The sequence below is a fragment of the Dermochelys coriacea genome, chromosome 2 (genome assembly GCF_009764565.3).
Source record: "Dermochelys coriacea isolate rDerCor1 chromosome 2, rDerCor1.pri.v4, whole genome shotgun sequence".
NCBI lineage: Eukaryota > Metazoa > Chordata > Testudines > Dermochelyidae > Dermochelys > Dermochelys coriacea.
The window spans coordinates 211944482-211968796 of record NC_050069.1 but is presented as its reverse complement, the minus strand read 5'-3'; positions in this window follow the sequence as shown (position 1 = coordinate 211968796).

Sequence of the window (24315 nt, the reverse complement as noted above, 5' to 3'; positions counted from 1 at the left end):
TCATGCGGCAGGTTGAATTAGAGATTCCAGATGCAGATCATTACTCTCCCATAAATTATCTCAGTCTTACTCTAGTCAGAGTTTGAACCAGAAGATGACAGAAAAGATTTCTTTCCTTTATTTTCCCACTTGCCATATTTAGCATTACTCCAGCTTGTAGAATGGAGAACAATGCATTCAATTTTATGATTTTATTAATATACGTGTTCAGTACAACCACAGTTTTAAAAAAGTTCTATCCACTTCTAAAGCAAACTTACTCCCATAAGGGGAATTTATGCCCCTGGATTTCTCAAGTTGTGAAAGGTCCAAAACACTGAAAGAGAGGCAGTGGTGGGGGACACCATGTAGCAGAGCAACTTTTCACTTAATTGAGACTTGCGCATGTGCTTAAGTTCTTTGCTGGATAGGGACCAGACTACAAGGGGGTTGGACTCTACTATTTTCTATTGTTTGTTTTCTTTTAATATGAACATTTAAAATGGAATTTGGATTGTTTAAAAAATTGGAAAATTAAATTTGGGCTTTAAAGCATAAACTATAAAAAACAGTTATTTTAGAAGGCATTAGTTAATTGTTCGGACCTTACTGCTTATTAGAGCAGTTGAAACTAATCTCTTTGAACTAGGCTTTTCCGAAGGTAATAAAATGAGTGTCTTTGATGTCAGTGAGTCATAGAGGGTTTGAAGTGCATTAGTTACAGATAAGATCAACTGATTGTCTTTGTATGGTGACTGATAGTGATTAAGTGTGTGGGAGGAGTCAGTTGCTTGTGTTTTGTACTGGGAAGGTATAAATGCAAAACTAGCTGGTGGGAGAATCATTCTTGAGTGGAAAGAGGCTTCAGAAAAAGTGAACACAGGTGAATTTGGCGCTGAGTGGAGTAGGTTGTTTAGGAATTAGTTGCTAGTAAAGAAAATTTATTAAATAAAATACATTTATAAAATTGTTGGGCTTCTAACTTAAAGATAAAACATACAGGGTATGTCCACACTGCAATAAAAAACCCATCCCTGAATGTCTACTCTGCAATTTTTAGCGGCACAGCCGGAGCCCCGCAAGCCCAAGTCAATTGACCTGGGTGCAGAGACTTGGTGTTGCAGGTGTTTTATTGCAGTTTAGACATACCCACTGTGTCTAGTATGAATAAACCCCCAGTATCACCAGTGGAGGTGGAAAACCAGCAACAGAATATTCAGCATGAAGGCTGCTCAGCTCACTGAAGAGAGTCCTGAATATATAATTACTTGCCTTCCCAGTGGCAATACACACACACTTGGTGCAAGCTATTCATGGTCCTCAGAGCCCTGCACAGATTCTTGAGGCTAGAGTTGCTGAACTGAGAGAGAAGAGATAGTTGGAATTATTCATCATATAGGAGCATTGTGAGGGGCCTATACGGGCACCTCAATACTGGTTCTCTTGATCCTCCAATTAAGAATGCCAGTTTCATGACCCACTTACAAAAGAGGAATAGAGGAGACTGATTGTTAATTGAAGAAACAGAAGAAGGTATTAAGGTGAATGGAAAATAGGTGAATAACATTCACTGTGCAGATGTCACAGTGCTGTTGGCTGACTCAGAAGATCTGATGAAGTTAGTGGAGATTATATATGAATATGGCAAAGAAAATGGCCTAGAGTTGAATGTAGACAAAACAAAAACTAAGATGGTATGCAAGGACCCTGGGAAAACATACAAACCCAGTGAACAACACAGCTGTATAGCAAGTGAGAAATTATTGATGTTTAGGACAGATCATTACAAAAGATGAAAGATTGGATATTGAAGTCAGCACCAGAATAGCAGAAGTGAAAAAGACATTCTGGAAGAATAATCAATCATCTGATGAGAGAGGAAACAAATCTGAAGACTAAATCCCAACTCGTAAAAACTTAAATTTGGTCTGTATCAAATTATGGTTGTGAAACATGGGAACCAAACAATCAATAATAAAGAAACTACTATCCTTTGAATTATGGTGTTTTAGAAGAATGCTGAAAATATCATGGCTAGACCTGTCAACCAACAAAAGAGTATTAGAGATAATTGGAACTCAAGTCTTATGAAAAGAAAGATTCAATTTGCAGGGCATATTGTAAGTGGTTCAGTGGGTGATGCACATTTAAAGGCCTTGGATTGCAGAAGAACACAAGTCAGAGAAAGAAGATCTTGGGTGGACAATGAGGTATCCTGGTTCGATCAAAAGGCTATTCAGCCACAAAGAGACTAACAGAGGACCATACGGAATGGGCTACCATGACTGCAAACCTCCAGTAATAGAGATTCCACAGAAGAAGAAGATCATTCCTCACACGTATGGAGATCTCAGCAGGAGATGAGAATACCATTGTTAGACAGACAGGGTGAGGTACTAGGGGATTTGGTCATTCGAAATATTGATAACGGGCTCTGTTATGTCTGTGGGAACCATTTGGTGACTTCCCTACCGATTGCAAACATGATGGATCTCACAAAACATCCAAACAGACTTTGGTGAGTGTGGGGAGGATCTTATGGTGATATGTTGCATATCAGTGCCAGTGACACAGAGAAGAGTGATCCAGAAAACTACATTCAGCTTATTAGGAGAAAAGGCTTAGAGTCTGAGCCTCTATGGTAGCTGGTTGAACAGGTGTTGTGGAACACTCCAGTTGGACAAAGACATGTGCAAGGGATGTCAGTAACAGAAAAGGTACTTCTGTATCGGTAGTAAAAGGACTCGCTGACCGCACTTTTGCCCCTCCTCCCTGGGCTTCTTTGTACCTCTCTCTGCGGTGTCAAAGACAGGCATCGCAGAGCAGAGCTTCATGAGACTTGAGGTGCAGAGTCCTGCTGCCCACAGGTACAAGGCAAAACTATGGCAGTTCTGCTGCATTTAGAGCTTTCCATATTTGTATGGTGGGTCCAGCATTTAACCTTCTCAGCAGTTGCATACCGCCCTACACTTGTCCCTTATTAATACAGTTTGTTGAATGCATTATTCTTCAAATATTACCTTTTTTCAACACATAATTTGTCTACATAAGTGTTTCTGATACTCAACCAGTTATGCTTGTTGTTGGTGCTAGGTAAACCTCAAAGTTCAGATAAGCTGTCAATAGCTAAGATGATTTTCTGCAGCTCATCTGAACTGCTTTGGTTTCCAGTATCGGGCTAGAAACACTGTAAAAATGTGCTCTCTCCTAAGACTTTTGGTAGTTCCTGTTTTCAGTCCCAGATCCAACGTGGAAAAATAACTAATAAATAAAACAAAATGAAAGGTTTCCACACTTCTTTAAACTTGAAAAAAGGTGGTTGGGTCCAACTGAAGACGTTCGTCTTATGTGATGGAGGGCTTTGGTATGTAAAGCAGATCAACATCATATTGTGTTGGTTTTCGGTGAGCTATCCTGAAACCCTTTTGGAGGGTATAGATTATGTTATTACAAGCCATAATCATGTGATAAATGAATTTGGAGCCATCCTTTTCATTAAAATGTGTTCTCTGAATGTGTGCTCAGCCACCTCTACACATTTTTTTAATAGTTAAATATTTTCTCCAGAAATAAATGCAAAGTTATTTGACAAATCAGTAAGAGAAATGTGGAGTAACATGATATGAGGAACCATGATCTCAAGAATGGCCAGGAGGAGAGATAATAGACTAGTGAAATAATAGTTTCTGTTTCACTAAGGGCAGGTCTACCCTACGGGGCTAAGTCGACTTAAGCTACACAACTCCAGCTACGTGAATAATGTAGCTGTATTCAACGTACATTAGGTCAACATATTGTGGTGTCTATACCATGCTGAGTTGATGAGAGAAACTCTCCCATTGACTTACCTTATGCTTCTCATTCTGGCGGAGTACTGGAGTCGACAGGAGAGCAATCAGCGGTCAATTTAGTGGGTTTTCACGAGACCCGCTAAATTGACCCCCGGCAGATTTATCACCATATGTTGATCCCCCGGTAAGTGGAGACAAGTCCTTAGTAGCTTTTTCAAGAGGATAGGGAAGAAGACTATTTTAAGAATCCAAAATGGCTGGAGGCACAGTATGTGATCTGAGAAAAGTGGTTAGTCTAGGAAGCAGGATTGAGTCCTGGTTCCATTTCTAAAAACAACAAATTGAAAGCAAGAGTTTCATGAACTGCCAAGTGCAGTAATGTGCAAGGATAGATTTGATGGCCTGCACTGCTTTGTCAGGAGATTCTCCTCTCTATTGTCAGACTTGTTGCCCAGAGAGAAATAAGCACCCTAAGAATGTAGTTCCAAATATAGTTTAGTCTGTCTTGTGTCTGTGGGGATGAAGAATTATTCAAAGAAAATTGCATGACTTTTCATGGTGGACTGAAATTTAAATCGACAAATTGAAGGTGGAAGTCTTTATGTTTCAACTAGGTAAACCAGAGGGAGATGTTTCTGCTGTGTACTGGAGAAGTGAGGTGAGCTTCCCTTCATGCAACCCAACATTAGTCATGTATTTCTAAGAATAACATGTATTGCTGTCATTTCAGCATAAGATTAGCCAAGTGTACTAGAGACAGGCAGACACACCTGGCAGACAATTTCAGTGAACAGGACATTCTGTAGTTACTAAAAGTGTTTATTACACTAAATTATTGTTTCTCACTTCATTTCACATAATCATAACTTCTATGGCATCTCTGTCTGTGACCTTCAGTACAGATCAGAGGACACTGCTGAAACCAAACATATTATTTACTTGAGTTTCTCCCCTTCCAATTAAATGAAAGATTTTTCTTTCTTCAATTTCTCTTTTCCTCTTTCTTTGCTTGCTTTTTGAGTGCCTTTCCAAATGTACTTGTACAATTACCATTAAATCTTTAGAGATACCCTGACAAATAATTGTGTGTGGGAAATACTGTGGCAATGTTATCTTGAAAAGACAACATGGTAGATATTTTTAATTTTGTTTTTTTTTGTTAGAAAAACAAGCATCAGGTAGATATGACAGAATTAGGAATACAAGTAAAAAAAGTGTCAGTCAAAAGCCACGCATGGTGACTTCATTATTTGAATTATGAATCTCTTTGTCCCCACTCTCTTTAGTCCCCACGCACTAATTATTACCATTATTATTTTTACCTCTAGTTGAATTTTCTCTTTCATATCCACTTTTCATGTTCTTACCTTTCCCCTGAAATCATTCTTATCCTTCAATTTTTTTCTTTTCTACACAGCAGAGTGTATTGTGGCCAAGCTGTCTCCTGTAAGGGCATATATTTCATTAGCTCACTTTTACATTCTAGATTAAGATCTGCACTCTTTGTCTGGCAACTTGAAAAGATAGATGCTTTGCAGTATTTTTCCAGTAGAGGCAGTAGAGGAATCAGTAATAAAAGTCAATCCTTAGGCCTAGACTCATTGCCATAGCAAATATACACAAGGCAACCAAGTTATACTTAACTCCCATTTCTCTGTACCATTAAGCCGTAACCAGACCTTGAGTTTATAGTATATACAGAGCTTTAAACGCTGGGGTCCTATACATTTAACACCAATGTAACAGTAGTGGGGTCATAGGAAGGTGACTGATGCTATCACACACTTCTGATGTAGATGATTTATTATGAAGAGAGAGAGAGATCTTTGCATGGACTGGAACTGGAAATTTCAGTTGACTTCCTCAGCAGGTGCTCTGCCACTGAGCTAAAGAAGCATCTCTGTTGATTCAAGCCCAGAGTGTCTGTTGTGCTTATCACACTTTTCCTTATGCAACACAAAGTACAACACAGTGCTGGGAATTTGGATCTCAAATAAAAAAATATTGCCATCAATATTCTCTGCATTATGTAGCTGCTATTAACATCAGGCTTACATACTGTAATTTTACTTCCTAAACTGCACAAACAGTGCTTAAATGTATGGATTTATTATCACATTTGGCATATATTATTTATAGCATAAGAAAGGTGAAACATCTTGCAGCATGCATGTAAAGATTAGGATTTATTGTCCAGGAATCCTTGAACAATTTTATCAAAAGCCCATTTCTAGGTGGTGTTTTTCTGCAATAAATCATACAGCAGAAATCTATCCGTGGACACTGGTAGGAGATAAATGAGAGTAGAGGAAAGAGGGTCATCACAGATTTTTTTTTCCTGTATCATGACCTGTCATTGGCAGAAATCCATTTATTATGGTTCACAGATTATTTTTTTACCTACTCACTGGGTTTTCCATTCTAGGGAGTGTTATCTAAATTAAAATGAAAACTTGGCAAATTGTAAGCTTCCAGAAACCATGAAAACAGAGATAACTTAAACAGTGTGAGGTCCAAAGACACACTACTTTTTTTTTCTCTTTCTCCTACATATCTACCAATTGTTTGGAAGGTTTTAGTTGGGGAAACCATAAACCCTTATATGAACATAGGGTAACAGAACACAATTTATCCTATCTGGGAGGACAGGATGCCAACAGAAAGATGGGGTGCCAATTCCATGGCATGCTCTCCTTCACTCTAGTCCCAGAGAGCTGCTTTCCCGTCCTTAGGCAGAATGTAGCCAGATGGATATCTGCCTAAATTACTGCAGATTGAGCCAGTAGTAAGTCAAGCGCTGAACCTCTGAGGGGGATTTTGTGCAGGTATGGGTCACTTGCCCAATATCAGCATTGCTCCTATAGCTGCCACGCTGCTGGAGGTGGGGGAGAGAGACCAGAAAAAAATGTGTGGAGAAAATTTGGACCAAGTTTTTAAAATATAGGCTGTATCTGTATGCAAAATCTCTTGTGCAAATTGACTGCCATGGGGATTTGCATGCTTAAATTCTGTTATTTGCACAAGTGACAGCGCACTGAAATTATATGCACAAATTGTGCACACACAAATGAAGGCCAGCTTAGGTCCTTTAGAAAATTTGGCCCTTTCACAAAATCCTTGACTGAATAATGAGCTGAAGATGGGGGAAGAGTGTATGCTGGTTCTCATTCCTCTGATAGGCTTACATTTTAGACCTGCTCCACAAGTATTTTCCTTTTCATAGATTAGATAAAGAATAAATGCAAAAACTTGTATGTGCTGGGTTTACACTGGCACCACATGAAATACATGAAATACATTCACTAAATGGCTATTCATCAGGGCTGGCTACTGTTTTTTCTGCTGCTGGTATCGAGCAGGATTGTCTAAGGCTGATAAGAACTGTTATGTAAGATTATGTCACCACTGGGAAGAACTAGCTATAAGCAAACCACCAAAATAGGATCTTTCCTTTCTAATGTGTGACTGTCAATTCTGCCCTAACGTGAATGAGATACGGTCCTTGTACATGACAGGATTTGTTGCCATATACGTCCTTTGAGACTCTCTTTCTAATACTCACTATATAACAACTTGCATGGCACTAATGAAGCTTTTTCTTCTTCCCTTTTATTTTGTTGTTTTTTATTTTATTTATTTTTTTATAAAAAGGATCATTGCAATAATGATTAGTATTTTTCCAGCATTCCTTTGGAGATTCTAAGGCTAAATGACATGCTCATCCTTCAGTAACCCACAGAGCACAAGAAAAAAAATCTGATACAGGGGAGAGAGCTGCATTAAAAATAGGAAAATGTGATTGTAAAAACATGAACTGGCAGGTACTACCATTGAACAAGAATCTACTTTTAACATTTTTTTTAATTGACTCAATTTTGGATTGTCTGTATGCCTTTAACATACAAAACATTTTCAGATATATTCTAAAATGACCATATATTAGCTGATCTCATTACCTCTTAATACCTTAAAACTGATTGAGAACACACCATAGGTGTATAGAAGTGTTTGTTTTTCTGCTTTGCAGTACCCGTGGTCCAGCATGGGCAACCAGTGTTGAGCTGCAAAACAGTAAGGTTCAAACAGGAGTACAAACTGTCTGCAACTCTTCTTGGAATTTACTCTTATAAAATACTTTTACTATTACCATATAATACCATACATGGTAATAATAAAAGTATTGCAAATTGATGGACTTGTTATATACATTAGTCTCGTGAATTGAATTAAATTTGCATTTCATATGACTTCACAAATATATCTGCCAAATTCTGCTCCACATTAACAAACTTACAAAAAAAATTTCAGACCTAAATTACTAGTAAAATTACTTTATTTGGTTGGCTTACTTTTAAATTAGTCTGAAAGATTTTTATACTTTGGCTTATAGGAACCACAAATGAAATTGACTGCTGGCTGCTGAATCAGTAAGTATTTCACTGTGTTAACCCAGTTTTTAACTTTACAGTGAACTCAACTAAGCAACTATAACAGGTACATAAAGAGGAATATTATAAACATCAATCAGTACCATGTATATAATAAAACTAATTCTATAAAACAGCAGTATCTAACAAATTAAATTTGGAGAAAACCTTTCCTGAAAACCAGTAAAATTCAGACATGAGAACAAACTGTGAATTTCCCTAGGACTGTTCTCAGTTGAACTTCTGAACTTAAATCTACATTTTCCCTCTTCACTGTGAAATGAAAGCAAGAGGCAGTTTACACTGCTGCAGTCCAGTCTCTTTTGGGGAAAGCTGGGTTATATCTTTTTTGCTAGTATTTGTTGGTTGAAACCTTTAATTATAAATGATTTAATCTCCTTCTTCAAGATTAGGGGCCCACTGATACCCAGACAGTCTCTAGAGCTCAATCACAGATTAAAGTGGGTGAAATTTCTAAGAAACCTTGCACGTTTACCTATTATGAAAATCTAAGATACGTTCCAATTACAATAAAGTATTTTCTTGAGGCAAATCCAATCTGGAGGCTGGATGGGCCCAGGTACGGCAGAATTGGTATTGTGTAGGAAAGGCAGTCCGCAGTGCAGTTATGGACCCTCAGCACCTCAGGAACACAGTATAGTAGGAGTTCTCCATGTGCCCCAGCAATGACGGATTTGAAGACAGGGAGGAGCAGGAATCAGTGAAATGGGGGTTTGCTTCTGAGTTGCACTAACCCTCGTTCCTAAGGAACTGGTGCACAGGAGGAGTGGGGGCTATTTCATAGCTGTCAGGTGGCTTCCCTGCTGCTCTATTGGCCTGTGAGGTGATGGAGGAGAGGTTTCTGAAGATAATACATGTGGCAAGTCTGGCTTCCTGGCCAGGAAGGTGAGGATTTAGGCCTTACTGATTACTTACTATTCTGACGTTCGGTGTTAAATCTCTAAGAGTATCTCTGCTTTAGGTTTGTAACTACAGGGAAGCTTCAATAGCTCAGTATTATCTGCTTTTGGCATTTAATGCAAATATATTCTCTTCCATGGCTGCAGTCAAAGACATTCCATTGCCTCCTTCACTCCATAGCTGCAGAGGAAAATCATGATTCTTAAAGGGAAATGTCATCTGCCTAGTGCACCCTCTCAGGATTGGAATCTCAGTTCTTCTCAACCTGCTTTACCAAAAGAAGGGCCAGTTACAATGCTCAACTTCCATATAAGGAGCCATACACTCCCCTTGATCTTTGTGCCAAACATGTACTGAGACCATGAAAATACCACACATTCAGGTGACTATGGCCACCAAATTTCAGGGCCCTGTCTAGACTAGAGAAACGGTGTGGTTTTTTTTAAAAAAGGGAGTTTGGTTAAACCATGTCAGCTGTTTAAAAATTTGTTAGGATCTAGAAAATCTGTCTACAGTTCTGTGGATGGGCGTCTATTTAACAAAAGCCATCAGACATCTGACACCCTTATTGGCAGTGTCTACAGAGAGAAACCCAGGACAAAATTGAGAGAGTGAGCTGTATTCACATTTTACAGGCATTCCTGCCAGGTATGGGTTAAGGCACGTTGGCTACGAAGTGTAGGGAAGCTTGCATTGCCACAGCCTGTTTGCGGATACATAAGATTGCAGGTTCCAGAATTTAACAGTCCTGCACCTTTCATGCAGCACTGTATTCAGGCAAGAAATTTGAGACACAGAACAGAATTTGATAATTTACTAATATCCATGCCTGAAGAAACCAAGGGAGAGCTATTTATGTCGGACATTATCCTCTCTGATAGAAAGATATGAATGTCTGCCTTTGGTCGTCCTCAGCCATGGACCCAATAGGCCTTGAAGCTCAATAAAGGGTCCCTACAAGCCCAGAAGATAAAAAACAAGAAATAACAAACAAGAAACCCAGATCTGCCACACACACAGACCTCTCATCTGAGTCATTATGGACAGTTCTCTGAAAACATCCATTCAATGTACAGGTTTCAGAGTAGCAGCCGTGTTAGTCTGTATTCGCAAAAAGAAAAGGAGTACTTGTGGCACCTTAGAGACTAACAAATTTATTAGAGCATAAGCTTTCGTGAGCTACAGCTCACTTCATCGGATGAAGTGAGCTGTAGCTCACAAAAGCTTATGCGCTAATAAATTTGTTAGTCTCTAAGGTGCCACAAGTACTCCTTTTCTTTTATTCAATGTACAGTCGCAGTCAAAAAAGTGAACAGAATGTTGGGAATCATTAAGAAAGGGATAGATAATGAGACAGAAAATATCATTTTGCCTCTATATCCGTGGTATGTCCACATCTTGAATATTGCATGCAGATGTGGTCACCCCATCTCAAAAAAGGTATATTGGAATTGGAAAAGGTTCAGAAAAGGGCAGCAAAAATGATTAGGGGTATGGAACAGCTTCCGCATGAGGAGAGATTAATAAGACTGGGACTTTTCAGCTTGAAAAAGAGACGACTAAGAGGGGATATGAATGAGGTCTATAAAATCATGACTGGTGTGGAGAAAGTAAATAAGGAAATGTTATTTACTCCTTCTCATAACACAAGAACTAGTGGTCACCTAATGAAATTAATAGCAGCAGGTTTAAAACAAACAAAAGGAAGTATTTTTTCACACAACGCACAGTCAACCTGTGGAACTCCTTGCCAGAGGATGTTGTGAAGGCCAAGACTATAACAGGGTTCAAAAAAGAACTACATAAGTTCATGGAGGATAGGTCCATCAATGGCTATTAGCCAGGATGGGCAGGGATGGAGTCCCTCACCTCTGTTTGCCAGAAGCTGGGAATGGGCGACAGGAGATGGATCACTTGATGATTACCTGTTCTGTTCATTCCCTCTGGGGCACCTGGCACTGGCCACTGATGGAAGACAGAATACTGGGCTAGATGGATCTTTGGTCTGACCCAGTATGGCCGTTCTTATGTTCTTTGCCTCACTTTGTCTGTAAAAAAAATCAAACAAACCTGAGCACCACCAAACCAACCACTGAGTTTGTTCTCCTCCTCCCTCTCTCTCAGCAAAAGTCACACAAGAGAATTCCCACTTGCTTCCTCTAAAGAAGTCAACTTGCTTTCAAGCCACTGAGGACATAGGATAGCCAGCCTTCTGAGATTTTGAAACTAAAGTGTGTAATCTCCCCCCCAAAGGTGATTATCAACAACCTAAACTATAAGAAATTTATTTAAGGGCCTTGGGGGGGTTGGAAATTTAATTTTAAATGTGCAACATTTGAGGGAATTAAATTATTTCCTGTTTTTAAGTGTTTTGTCCTTGAAGGTCATAGGAAGTATCTGACTGGTGGAAATCAAAGAAGACGGGATTATAGTATAGCCCACAGCTGGAGCATAAATTAAAGATGGCTATGGCAAGCTTAAATTAGAGCACACTGGCCATTCTTCACAGCTACTTTCTCAATAGCAATGGAGAATTCCCCTGGCAAAGTTCCTCAGAGATTTCAATCAACTCCATTCCCCACATCACACCCAGGCGAGTCCCCATGTCTATGTTTATCACAGATTGGAGAATTAACTCAGAGTAATTTAAGGGAGAAATATTTTAAACATCTCTCCCTAAAATTACTAAAATATCCGTTCATACACAATAAAACACTTTGTAGGAGCAAAATCGATCCCTTTGTTACAAAAATTGAAGGAATTCTTTTGAAAAAAACGCTGTTGTGGATGGTCATTTTAACCCATGAACTTTTGAAGAAATAAAATGATAACTTTGATATTGATATAGGGTTTTATCCTGAATTGGGGAGCGCTAACAACAAGAACCCCTAACCTTCCCTGGTGAAGAACCTCCAACCCTACTCAGAGTAGCCATACCAAAGCAGGATCATGGATGGGATTTCCAGTATTTGAAATCATTTTGTCAAGGCATTTACTGTTGTGTAAAAGGCTGGAATGACTAGTCATCTTCAGTATATATTTTGAAACTTTGTACCAATCAGGCTCAGAGAAAACATGGTGTATCACGTTTCTAACACTTAAAGATCTAATTGGGATATTGTTCTGTACATCCTGTTAGACACTGTAGTGACAAGAAGAATCTTAGCCAACATTGGCAGTGAGCCAACACATACCTTCCGGGAACAAAGTGCAGGATAATTAAAATGTAGGCACTGAAGGAGCACTGCAGAGAGAACACAAAAATAGCCATCAGTGGAGTGCTAGAAAATATATTTCTTAGGAATATCAGACGATTGTTGTTGCATTCATTTGTTCCCCAAATGCCTTTCATGGAAGGGGACTTTTCTTCTCTGTTCTTATGCTTTGGAGGAGTTTTTATCTTAAATTTTCTGGATGTAGAAAAGGATTAAAGACAAAGACAGCTATAGGAAGCATGTTATAAAGGGCAGTTTCCTGTGTAATTGTTTTGAACAATACATAATATGGAAAAACAGATTCTGTATATATGTAGATATTGAGACTGGTCAAATACTGGAAAAATATTAATATACTGCAAATACTAGTTCAATTCAAGAGTATGCAAGCCTTTACGTAGTCATACATTCACCAAGTTTCAAAACACATCTGAATGATTAGGTTGAATATGTATTCATCCCACTGGGTGATCTGAGTTAAACCTCAAAAACCAAAATCAGATACTCTGTGACTAATCAATAGGCTGCTATTTGTGGTGCTTATCAGCTGCTTGTGACATTGGTCAGATATTTATGAATATGATATATATTTGCTAATATTGGGATTGGTTCATGATTGCTCAACAGATATTGATATATAGATATGGGAAATTATGAGTTAGAATCAAAGAGTAGGTGAACCTACAGAGGTTATTTTCATTCTTAGTTTCTATTCAGGCTGCCTATTGAACTGTGCACATTCCTTTCATGCAGATCGGCTGAAATGTTCTTGTGTAGCAGGTGTGGCAAGAGTATTTTTTAAGAGCAAAATACTTGGCTTTTAATGGATTGCAATATGATCCTGTCAATCCTTGTTTATTTTTCTAATACAGATATTTTGCGTCATTTACAAAGATTTGATTTGCAGTGTTACGTTTTTAAAGCATTTTGTTTTTAGTATGCTGTTAAGTATTGAGAACATTTTCGTATTCTGTTGCTGGTATGCAGAGGATTTACATGTCATCTCACCAATTGCACTAATGGGAATGATGCATATAAATTCCTGGCATGTTCAGTAAATAGAATCCTTAGAAATCCTTTCCCCTTTACAGTGAAAATGACAGAATTTTCATTAACATTTGTGTCCTTCCAAAAGGTAACTTTAAAATGGCTTCTCAGTGCTACAGTTCCTTTACAGCATGTGCATTGCAGATGATTAGCAGATGCGGTCCTTATTTTCTTTTCTAATTTTTGAAAAACAATTCTTTATTCTACAGGAGAAAAGGGTTAAACAGCAGGTGCCAGCTTTTTATCATTTTCTTTTTATGGAGTAAGCCATAGGCATATTACAATGGTACAGCACATAAGTACCTACATGGCTGTCCAAGGTCAAAAGGAGAGTCACAATAGACATATTTTATGTATACATATTGAGAGTGCTGTCCCAAGAAGCTCTAATCCTCTCTAATAAACTATTTTACTCTTTTTCAGTGGCAAAACTTTGTGTTTCATGTGATTTTTCCAATCTGGTTTGAATGTTAAATTCAAGCTCACACTGATAGCAAAAAATTAATGAAGTTCTTAATAAGGACACTTAATGACATTGTTAGGATTTGTAATGTAGGAGCTGCCAGCAAAGCATAAAGAATGAGTTGTTTTCCTTCTGCTGCAGCCGCAGCTGATTTACACCCACTTTGTGTTTGATGTTGGACAGGATAATTTCATCAGTCTCCAACCCTTGTGATCATGTCCCAAAATGACTAGTCAGGTGAAGCCCGAGCAGAAGATTGCTTGTCACCTGTAGGAAGTAGCTGTCTGCCATGAGTAGTCTTTACTCATAAATGTAATCATCTGTTAGTTATTCATTGAGCTATACTTCATGGTGGGGATGTGTGATGAGGATAATGTACAAACAGCTCAGTAGGAAAATGCTTTGAAACAACAGATGTGTCCATTAAAAACATTGATTTTTACATTGGGACAGCATCTTAAGCAGAGGGAACTTCCTTCCAAGTTCATTTCTGAAGGTTAATTAGGAAAACCCTTTAAAAAAAAGGGATTCAGAGAGCATACAGCCTTGGTTAAAAATGGTGATTTTTGAAAAGTTTAACACCAATACTATTGCAATGATTTAAAGGAATCACAGCAAGATACAAATATATGTTTTGTGCATTATTGTTTGAAAGAACTAATATGATCACGTAGACAAATCACTATGGGGCAAATCCTGTAGTCCTTACTCAGGCTAAATTCTCATTGAAGTCAAATAGATTATTTCTATCTTCAATACAGTGATGCATTTTCTTCACCTTTCCACACATATTATCTGGCATGAAATAACTTCCCCTTTATCTGATTTTCTTTTGAGTCAAGCCTGGAATATGCCTTCTTACTTTATCAGAAATAAAACTCCCCTTCTGAAGAATAATAGCCAGTAAGAATTCTGTAAAAGTACCATAAAATGCCAAAAATGAAAGTGATGGTGTTATTAGTCTGGTACAGCTGTAAATGATCAATTAAAAAGGCAACAGGAACAGACTGAAAAGTAGTGGCAGCTGAAATGAGTACATTTGCCCTTTTCTCAGTGCAGGAATATATGAACTTAGAATCCCTTTGTGAAATTTGTGCTCGTTTTAGCTCTCACTGTTGTAGGTGATGAGCACTCGCAACCTGTTGTTTCTTTTTTCTGCATATAAGAAGTCAAGGAAAAAATTCTAGTGACCATGGAATAAATACACATATAGATATAATCACATAGATAATGGGGAATTTTCAGTATTATTACTGATTATGTATTTTAGGAAAGTTATCTAAACTTTATGACATGTTATATTAAAAATACAATGCAACCAAACATTTAATTTCCTACATGAATAATTATTCATAAATTCAGAAAAAATCTTGTGCCAATTCCTTAACTATTCTAAGTTTGGTAGGGTAAAAATAGAATCATTTTTCCTTCTCAGATCTATTCACAAAGCCCTGCTTCAATATTCTTTTCCTAACAATAAATATTAGACATGGACTAATGCCTCAAAATTTGGATCCAGAGTTCAAATACCCCAAAGTTCAGAAGTATTCAGATCCAGTCTTCGGGTTTGGTGTATTATAAAGATAGAGGTCATTTACAAACTGTGCATCTAGATCTGAGTTCAGATATTGAGTGCATCCAAATCCAGGGATGTTTGGATCTTTCATTTAAGTTTAGACCCAACCTCGAAGATAAAAAAAAAAGTGGGGGGGAAGGAGCCATACAACAGCAATCTAGTTGTCTGCCTATAGTCAAAATTTTCAAATTTGGTTTAATTAAGTCAGGTACCTAAGTCCATGTTTACACATCTTTTTGTAAATGATGAGATACTCAGTGATGCATGTGCAGGGGTATAATGAATTTTAATTTTTGTGGATTCCAGTGATTTTGTTCTCTATGTTCCCCACTTGCAGGACTGGCTCTGGGCACCAGCAAAGCAAGCATGTGCTTGGGGCGGCATATTTCCAGGGGTGGCATTCCAGCCATCCTTTTTTTTCCAGAAAAATCCACCAATGTATAAAAAAAACCCCAAAAACATGAAAATCAAAAAAATCTCCAGTAGTGCTATAGGAGCGTGACGTGAAAAATATCGTGTCACATCCTGACACGGTCACTCATAATGTGAACGTGCATAAATGTGTGAATGTTAACATTTATTGATTAATTAAATCAGGAATCACAATTACTTGTGTGTACTGTGCCACCCTATCAGCGCCATTCGCGTCAATTTCCGTGTCGCATCGGTGCCTGTGGTTATAGGGCTAAAATGCCTGGACAAAAAATGTTTCTATTGTATTTTGGATGTAGCTACAACTTCCATTGAAGAAAGATTTTATCAGTTGCATGGTCATTGTGAAACTTTTGAATTTTTATATGATATTGAAAATATTAAAAATCAGTTTTCCAAAGAAGACCTCATGAAGTACTATCAAGACCTACATTTAGCTCTCAGTACTGATAATGCTGCTGACATTGATGGAATAGACTTGTATGATGAATTAATAGCTTTATCTGAGCTAATAAGTCCTAAAACATCTCCTCTAAAAGTATTAGCATTTATAGCAAGAAATGATTTTTTCACTGCAAACACTGCTATAGCATTACGCATTCTTTTAACATTACCAGTATCAGTGGCTTCTGGTGAGCGCAGTTTCTCAAAACTGAAATTACTAAAAAGTTATTTGAGGTCCACCATGTCTCAAAATCATTTGTCAGGATTTGCATTAATTTCAATTGAACATACCATTGCAAAAAATTTAGATTTCACTGAATTATTAAAAGATTACGCAAGTATAAAAACCAGAAACATTCAGTTCATATACATTCTTTTAATTTATGAGAAACTGGGCACACCAGAAGACATAAACATTTTTCATATAGTGTATAGTTGAACCCAAATTGTTTGTAATTGTGATTTTATTAAAATTAAATGAGTACACTAGTAGGAAATTTGTTTTATTTCACTAACTAAAAATTCTCAAAAACACAACAACAACACATTGCAAAGTACAAATGTGTAAAAGCCAAAAAAAATGTGTGTGTGTGTGGGGGGGAGAGATTTGTTTGCTTGGGGTGGCAAAAAACCTAGAGCCGGCCCTGCCCACTTGCTTTTTTGGCTTGATTACTTTGGTTACCATGTTTTGCATTTCTTTTTGCAGGGAAGTCACTTTGGCTTCTGAATCCTCAATTTTTGTTTGGATGTCATTTTTCATTTCTTTGTTGCCATTTAAAATTTGCTTGAAGAATATTCATAGAAGGTAGATGAAGCAGAGTTTGTGTACTGACAGCCAGATCCTCAGCAGGAGTGTGTGGACAGGAGTGGTCCAAGCGAAAACTGGTCTAAGGCCAGCTGGGTATTTTTCTGTTGTGGAGGAGCAAGGAATAGAGCCCCAGTGTCATTGCAGCTGCTGCTCTGTTCCCTTCTGTGCTTCTGACTGGGATATTTTCAGTTGGAATTGAGAAGAATGTCTAAAGGAAAAAACTTAACATTTTCCTAATCTTTTAACTTAAAAAGTGCCCTTCCCCATCCCCAACCCCCAATTTTTTTTAACTGTTAACAGAAAATTGTTCCCAGGCTGAGAGTTTCCTAGGGCTATGTTCAGCCCAGGAGCAAACTTTTTACAGCCAAATTAAAAAAGAAAAAAGAAAATCCCTCTGAGAAAGGAGGTTCATCATGGACATACTGATGACTGACTCCATCCTGACTATTACAGTGCTAGTGGGCACCACTGTAATAAAGGTGTTTCCTTTAATAAGGCTTTTCCATGTATAATGAATGAAGAAAGAGCCTTCGGCAATTGAAACAGCTCTTTGTGGCATCCAATGCCATTTGTCTCTATAAACACACATAGAAACTATAGTAATTGGTGCCAAGAATATTCCATATTCACCCCTGGAAGGCATTGCTTGACAGAAGCCAAATCTTGTAGTTCATTGAATAGTCTTCTGCAAAGGTGTTTGTAATGTAAGTTACTTTTTTTACTACCCTTTCTGAAAAGTATACTAATACCCTATCCCTGTGCCTATATATTGCACATGCTGCTAGAGCTAGTCTGTTACTTGTTACCCTGTTTTCCCTTCTCTGTAAAATTACTGCTAATAGCATGATAATGAATGGGGGCAGTCCTTTCTTCAGGGAAGTCCATGGCAATAGATTTCAGAGTAGCAGCCGTGTTAGTCTGTATTCGCAAAAAGAAAAGGAGTACTTGTGGCACCTTAGAGACTAACAAATTTATTAGAGCATAAGCTTTCGTGAGCTACAGCTCACTTCATCGGCCTGAGGAGATGCTGAGCCAAATTCTGACTGTCTTACTCAATTTTCACTCTCATTGTAGTCGAGGAGCATTTGCCTGAGTAAGAGATGAGCTGGGGGCTAAGCATCTGAGTGGAAAATGGGTGGTCCAGAATTTTATTCCCACCTCTGCTACTGAGAAGGCATGTTACTACCCCTAAGAAGTAAGCAAATATCATTAGCTCCAATTTACAGATGGGAAAATAAGGCTCAGAGAAGATAAGTGCTATCCTGAGGGGCACTCAGAAAGTAAATTTCAGAACCAAAACTGTGAAGAACCCTGGTCTTAGTTTCCCTCTCTGTAAAATAGGTACACTGATTTTTACCATAAGCAATATTTTAAAAATGTACAGACTATCAGGTGTCTATTGCATATGTAGGAGGGAGGGATGTACTGAAGTAGTATGAGGTCAATTCTCCAGGTTAGAAAACTGAGGCTCAGAGAGATTAAATGACTTGTCCACGAGGCACTGTGATCCAATGGATTAGCCACCAGCTACTGAGAGGAGACCTGAGATGAACCAGGATTAAAATTGACATCAACTAGCTATGTGGTCTTAAGAACATCACTTCTCCTTTCTGAGCTTCATTTCCTCCTTCTGTAAAATGCTATTTGCCTATTTCGCAAGGACTCTGGGAGGCTTAGCTAAATTAAATTTGTAAGAGCAAGATAGTATTCAGGTGAGTAGGAGGCTGGGAGTAGAAATCAGAGTTCAGTTCTTATCCCACTAAACCATGTAGTTTTGGGGGAGATTCCCTTCTCCCTCACTATATTTTTGTAAACTTCCTAACCCCTCTCCTCCTCCCCCCCAAAAAAAACCACTTCTTCCTGGCTGAAAATCCCCCAGTGCAAGTTTCCACGAGTAAGTGACTTCTTGGGTTTTTGTGTACCTCACTATGAAAAATATTGTTTCTTTAAATTTTTGTTGTTGTTGTTGTTGCAAGAGTCTACATTTCCAGGGTGAAAAATTTGGTAAAGCAAATTGATGAAAAAAACTAACATGAAAACATATTCACCAATTTATCTCAACCCAATCAGGTTTAAATTAAAGGAGAGCTAAACAGGGTGGAGGAGACTTCCAACTTTTAAATCATTTTCTAGACAGCAGTGTTCATAGGCCACCTCACAGCACATTGCTTCTTCAGAGAGTCAATGTGTTTTGTCAGGGATTTATTTTTTAATTATAAAAACACCAATCATTTGTTGCTGCTTTGCTGACTGTTACTGGCTTTCTTGGTAGTGACAGTCTGTCTCCTGACCACTGGCGTGGTTCTGTGGCTGTAATACATTGCTCTTTGCCTTGCCTTTGATAGAGGAACTGCTTCCTTCATGAAGACAGCATTAAATCACAGCCGCTCTGGTGGTGATAGGCGGGCATTGCCTGAGGTGACCCCAACAGAGCAATAGCAGTAGCGGGAGTTTTCTAACAGAATAATCCACTTTTCTCAAGATGTTCACATACTTCATCCTGATAGAGAGATTGATAAATAAATAATGGTCTATTTGTTGTTGCTTTGGCTATTGTAGACACTCAGCTAAAACTCTGATTGGAGCCAATACAAAACCGAAAGATAGCTAGATATATGACATCATAGCAGAAATTAACTGGGACAAATCTCATTCAATAAAACTCTTAACTCATTTACAGGCAATATCTTAAACACTCATCTCCATGAAACAAATATGTGGCATGGATGACACACTTTTCATTACAAAAAAATCCTGCATTACCAGGCAATTATTGACTGTTCCCTACCTCCAAGCCCAAGTATAGGCATTCACGCAGAAGAATTCCGCAGAGCCAAGGGAGTTATGATTTTCATTCCCAAGCACTGGAGCAGCAGTATAGCCACTAGTGCAGCCTCAGGACTCCAGTAGCCCCTCGTTGCTTGTGTTTATCATCCCCAATTTTGCAGAGGGGAAACAAGACCAGTGGATTCACATCACCACAGTTCCGTTGGCCCTGCCATCACTTCTTCCAGGTCCCAAGCTACCACAATGTAAGTGTCAAACATGAATCTGGGCTCTCCAGCATGCGAAAGTGTCCAGCCCCAGTAGAGGCTCCCAGCATCTTGCTCCCTTCTTACAAGGGAGCAGCATTCACCCCATTCTTAAAAGGATTCTATCGCATCCTATTTACAGCCATATTCACCATACAAGTTCTTGGGCTAAGAACACATTTTATAAGTAAGTGTAAAAAAATGGCTTTTAGTCATTTTCAGATTATGCCAGTGTGAAAAGAACTAACTGTAGCTGATTTGTTTTGAATGCTTTTTTGTTGATAAAACTGAAAAACAATTTCAGTTTAAAAAGAAACATTAGCCTCTTAGGTCATACCATGTTACACATTTCTGGCGTTTTGAAAAAGCTCGAAACAATTGTGATATTGATCTTTGTAACATGGTTATTTTAGGTATGTGTTAACAACTTTTTAAGGTTTTTCACATACTTTTTAAAGGATATTTACTGTTCATTTAAAAAAATTGTTTTAATATGTATTCACATGATAGACCAGATCAGCTATGCTACAATCAAGTAATTCTGGTGTACTGCATTATAATAATTTCCATTCTAAAGCCCCTCCCAACTTCATTAAACACACAGTCTACTAAGGACCATTGTGTCAGCCAGAGTGACCATGGCTGATGGTATTGCATCAGGCATCCTGCGAATCCACAAATCTCTAGAGTACCCCTGAAGGCGGTGCCATGTCAGGTCAGGGCATCTACCCCCTTAGTGCTTCAATGGCGAGTTTGAGAACACTGTGTGCTGGCATGGTTTCGTCCATCCTGACGACATGGCCGAAAAAATGCTGTGACGTTGCACTCTATATGATTTTATGGAAGTATGCTGATGAGTGTGAATATAATGTAACTAAAATATGCTTCATGCAAAAGGTCTCTTGTAAGGTATCATTACAAAGCTTATAATCTACTGAGTGTGGTCATCCTATTTGTATAAATGTATCACTCTTGTATCTGAAACTAGAAATATGAAATATAACTCTGAGGGCCTATTGTAATTATGCAAAGTGTGGGCCATTAATGGTGGTTTGGAATCTTGATGGCTCCCATCAACCAGGATAATTGACTGTGGATGGCTCTGTTTGCAGGCAGGCCTTCCTGTGAGTCAGGCTGGGAGGAATGAAGGCTTGGGGTCTCACAGGACATGTGATCATGTCACCTGAACTGGAATCCATCTTTAACCTGGTGCTTTTCCACTGAGAAGGAGGAGTGGGAACCCAGAGGGACAAAGGATTCCCACCTTGTGCAAAAGATATATAATTGGGTGGAACAGAACAAAGGAGGTGGCCATCATGAGAAATCCCCTAGCTACCACCTGAGCTGGAACAAGGGCTGTACCAGGGGAAATGATTGTGCCCAGACTAGGAAGGCATCCAGTCTGTGAAAGAAACTTATTGAAACATCTCTGAGGGTGAGATTTTATCTATATTCAGTTTTATTACCATACTAGACATAGACTTGCGTGTTTTATTTTATTTTGCTTGGTAATTCACTTTGTTCTATCTGTTACTACTTGAAACCACTTAAATCCTACTTTCTGTATTTAATAAAATCACTTTTTACTTATTAATTAACCTAGAGTATATATTAATTCCTGGGGGGGCAATACAGGGTAAAACAGATTTATTTGGGGTTTGGACCCCATTGGGAGTTGGGCATCTGAGTGTTAAAGACAGGAACATTTCTGTAAGCTGCTTTCAGTCAAGTCTGCAGCTGTGGGGCAAGTGATTCAGACCCTGGGTCCATGTTGGAGTGGACTGGCATGTCTGGCTCAGCAAGAGAAAATGCTGGAGTCCCAGGCTGGCAGTGCAAGAAAGCAGGGGTAGAAGTAGTCTTGGCACATCAGTTGGCAGCCTCCAAGGGGGTTTCTGTGATCCAACCTGTCACACATGCAATGCTGCTTTTGAACATAATGAATGATTGAAGGAAGGCCACATCTCTGTGAGATAGTGTGAAATGTCACAAAGTCAAACCCATTATGTTCAGGATTTTGCACTGACAGTGCATTTGGAATGCTTCTAGCTTCCCAACTCTTCTGCTGATTTGCATAGGGTGCCCCATAATGTTCCTTTAGGAAAAATAGCAATACAATAAAAATGTTAAATAAAAGACACACTCTTAAAATTCAAAACAAAACTAATGTGCATTTGATTGATGTAAAAATGGCACCTTCTTACTTGATAGATCTGTTCCCCTTGTGTTCAGATTCATATGCACTTGCTTTCATGGTCCAAAGTATTTTACTGCTTTTTACTCTATTGGTATCTCATATCATAACAAAAAATTAATTATAAACTCATATTTCCCTCACAAATACATTTCCTGCTTAACCTGTGCACGTGTCAACCTTGAGTATCTGCTAATGTTGCTGAGATGTAATCAAGATTTTGCATCACACTGTGAGGGAGAGTCATGTGTGGTATGCCCTGGGCTTCCTTATCCATCGGAAGCAGAAGGAAGTTCCTTGTGAAGCTGTGGAGTCTGTCATTGTCAGAGGCAATGTGTGGGCATGAGGGTATGGTTGTGAGGGGTATTTCCTTGTTTTTTGCGGTTTGCATTGGTGGGAATGTTGTACTTAATCAGCTTCAATTCCTTTAAAGCCGGGTTTTTGTTTGTAGAATGTAAATGGAGTTTGCACAGGAATAGGCTGTGGTAGGTAGGTTCCTAGGTAGAGGAAGAACAAAGCATACTTGAGGCAGCGGAGTACTAGCAAGCTGCTCTGCAGCCATTAATGCAGCCATGGGCTGCAGTAGTTTCCACAGTCATTATGTAACCTCGGGTTTTCAAAGTATGCCTCATCATGGTTTCCCTGGCAATGTCAGCACCCTTTACCAGTCTGACACCTGGTCTACAACCTCCTCCTCCTCAAGCTACCAGACATGGCTTTTGGTAGCCACAGCTCTGTGGCCAGAGGAAAGGAGGACCAAGCCTGCAATGTGGCCCCCTGTCCCAGTCCAGCTGAGTGGGATTGTGTTGGTTCTGCTGCCTTTTGGGTCCCATGTGCCTGTGTAAGGAGAGGGGCATGTTCATAGTCAGCAGAACCTTCCTTGACTGCTTGGTCCAAGAAAAAAGTTAAAGAGCCTTTGTGGTGACTTCAAAGACTTTTTAATCACTGCTCAGAGGAATGGATATTTTGTAATGGAAAATGCCTCATATTTCAAAGCCTGTAGAGGAGGCCTCTGGCCAAGTAAGTGAAGGAAGATGATAGGGATGACACTACTCCACAAGCAGTCACGTTTATACTCACAACTCTTCTGAAGTACAACCTGTGAGTTAACAAACCTCCCCCCATGACTGATCAGTGGGATGTGATCCATCACCCCACAGACAGTGGTATGGACACTATGGTTTAGCTTGCTGTTAACCCCAGGTGAACGAGGGAAACATTTTATTCTATATATGCCCAGTTAATATTTTGCTGCTTTAGTATACACATTAGTTTACATGGGAAAGTCGTGTGGTGTAAGTCAGTAATACAGCAGAATTGGGTCAACCAAAACATTTTGTGAATTCTTGTTAATTCCACAAAATTGTTCCCCCAACCCCTGATAACATACAAACAAACAAACAAATTCTGAATAATTTTTTTTTCAGTGTGACAAACATTTTCAATCTTTTTTCAGAACTGCCAGCAAACAGAAAAATCAGTTATTTGCACAGCTCTAGCCAGCAGTCTCTCTCATGACTGTGTCATCCAAGCCAGAAGCAAGAGGCCTAGGAAACTGTGTGGTGAAGTCTAGGCTGTGTGTAGTAACCTGGGAACTAGAAAGTCAGGGAGAACTACAGAAACTAGTCACTGTTGAGCAGCCCCTAAAATGAACCCTCTTTATATTAATTATAGCCAAGTTTTGTCTACAAGGAACAATACAGGCCCATATGCTTAGTATTCATTCATAATAATTGCCCAAATGGCACCCCTCTGTCACTGGATTAAACTGTTATCAGTTTGTGTAGAGTAATAAATAGTATGGGAATATGTATAACCATGTCTACAAAATGTAAACACACACACATAAAATACATGATAGTATGGTATGAAGGTTTTATCGACAAGAATTTGGGATGGTTGCCATGGTTGCCATGAGTGGCAAAGTCATATATGTCATCCAAAATAGGTGCTAATAAAAATGTTTATACCATACCCCAACCTCATGTA